This window comes from Palaemon carinicauda, chromosome 27, assembly GCF_036898095.1.
Source record: "Palaemon carinicauda isolate YSFRI2023 chromosome 27, ASM3689809v2, whole genome shotgun sequence".
Lineage (NCBI taxonomy): Eukaryota > Metazoa > Arthropoda > Malacostraca > Decapoda > Palaemonidae > Palaemon > Palaemon carinicauda.
The window spans coordinates 27,405,895-27,408,394 of NC_090751.1; the positions used below are offsets into that span (position 1 = coordinate 27,405,895).

General features: G+C 46.5%; 1 long non-coding RNA gene across 1 annotated transcript in view; it reads right to left on the bottom strand.

The window, feature by feature from the left end:
* Positions 1-2,500, bottom strand: part of LOC137621145 (uncharacterized) — a 44,247-nt gene that overhangs the window by 32,646 nt on the left and 9,101 nt on the right. The window lies entirely within an intron of this gene.

Below are 2,500 nucleotides of genomic sequence, written 5' to 3' on the forward strand. Positions count from 1 at the left end.
GAAGACTTTGAAGATTTTTTGGAGACTGTTAGAGACTTCCAAAAGGCCCTCATGTTTTTTTAAAAATAAGCTAGATACAGGAACTCTATATTGTTGGCTAGGCGGGGCTGCCCACTTCCCGCTAGCCTCCTCCCCCTTTCCCACTGGCTGGGAGGGCCTCCCCCCTTCCCACTGGCTGGGAGGGCCTCCCCCCTTCCCACTGCCTGGGAGGGCCTCCCCCCTTCCCACTGCCTGGGAAGGCCTCCCCCCTTCCCACTGCCTGGGAAGGCCTCCCCCCTTCCCGCTGCCTGGGAGGGCCTCCCCCCCTTCCCGCTGGCTGGGCGGGCCTCCCCCCTTCCCGCTGGCTGGGCGGGGCTACCCCCCTTCCCGCTGGCAGGGCGGGGCTCCCCCCTTCCCGCTGGCAGGGCGGGGCTCCCCCCTTCCCGCTGGCAGGGCGGGGCTTCCCCCCTTCCCACTGGCAGGGTGGGGCTCCCCCCTTCCCGCTGGGAGGGCGGGGACCCCCCCTTCCCGCTGGCAGGGCGGGGCTCCCCCTTCCAGCTTGCAGGGTGGGGCTCCCCCCTTCCCTCTGGCAGGGTGGGGGGCGGGGCTCCCCCCTTCACGCTGGCAGGGCGGGGCTCCCTCCTTCCCGCTGGCAGGGCGGGGCTTCCTCCTTCCCGCTGGCAGGGCGGGGCTTCCCCCCTTCCCGCTGGCAGGGCGGGGCTCTCCCCTTCCCGCTGGGAGGGCGGGGCTCCCCCCTTTCCGCTGGAAGGGCAGGGCTCCCCATTTTAATATTTAAAACATACTTTAATTATATATATATATATATATATATATATATATATATATATATATATCCAAATAAGCCATATATATTTTTGATACATTAATGTCTGGATTCTCTTAACGACCTCGGGATCAGAGCCCCAGGCGAAATCACACAAAGACAAGAGCTTGGCTCCGGCCGGGAATCGAACCTCTCGTGGCCAAGTGGGTTAGTCACTGTCTGTACAAGCTTGCCGACCAGGGTTCGATTCCCGGCCGGAGCCAAGCTCTTGTCTTTGTGTGATTTCGCCTGGGGCTCTGATCCCGAGGTCGTTAAGAGAATCCAGACATTAATGTATCAAAAATATATATGGCTTATTTGAATATGAAAAACACGTAAAAATGTGCAAAATTTATCATATATATATATATACACACAGTATATATATGTATATATATACACACAGATATATATGCATATACATATATCTACATACATAGTTGTTGTAAAATTTGGAGTATTGGCAGTAGCCTGCTAGACACAGATCCTGATATAGCAGGGATAAATTGACTCTCAAAGGGCATATCACAAGCAATAATCTAAAAAAAAATCAGAATCTTGATGCTGGAATTTTCAGTACAGTTTGAGGGCCCTATGAGAGTTGGTTCTTCATGTCGTTTTCTCCGGTAGTAAGGTGGAAACTCTTAAACTGGACTTTTGAATCTTCTCAGGAATGGGTTGAGTCATACGAGGGACTAATTTCAGGCCATCATCTTTACAGAATCCAAATTCTTCCACGTAGATTCCAACTGTGCTTTGAACTGATCCAGTTCCATAAACATCGGACACCAGCTGATCAAGGTTGTCTCGGTCGCCATGAAACACTGTTCCTTCAGGTTTATCCTAAATCACATCACTACTACTGATTACTAAAACACTATCAACCATGTATATACCAGAACTGTTTCCAATTCCAAAGAAAAAGCATAGGACTCATAATTACCTAGTTTGTTTAGGAAAGTAGTTGATTGTTTAGATTTGGCGGAGTGTCATACATAGTAGGATATGCGTTTTCATCCTCCACTGTCCATCTGTTGCTGCTTTACACATATCTTGACTAACTGTTGGTACTAATATTCATTCTCGATCTGATGGGTCCCTCTTACCATACATTAGTGTAAATTCAGATTGTAGAACATAAGCAGGAATTTCTTGCTTGAGGGTACACTCGAGAACACTATTCTATCTCATTTCTCTCCCTCTTGTTTTTGTTAAAGTTTTTATAGTTTATATAGGAGAAATTTATTTTAATGTTATTACTCTTCTTAAAATATTCTATTTTCCTTTTTTCCTGTCCTCACTGGGCTATTTTCCCCGTTGGAGCCTCTAGGATTATAGCATCCTGCTTTTCCAACTAGGGTCGTAGCTTATCTAATAATAATAATAATAACAATAATAATAATAATAATAATAATAATAATAATAATAAGGAACGTTACTAGATTTGGTGAGCCATAGAAGTGTCGGTTTCTTTGAAGGCATTGAGTAATCTCGTGTAAAGCTCAAGGATAACATCTTTGATCCAGTCATCATCTCACAAATCACAACCAGAAAGAACAATTGTTTTCAGTGATTCCAAAGATTTACAAAATATCAGTGTGTTTCTATATGGGGATGATCAGAAATCGATGCTGTCTTTCAGGTCAGAACAGTGTTCAATCTTCAACCTGAGATTGCCTAGTTATTTCAAAAGCTTGT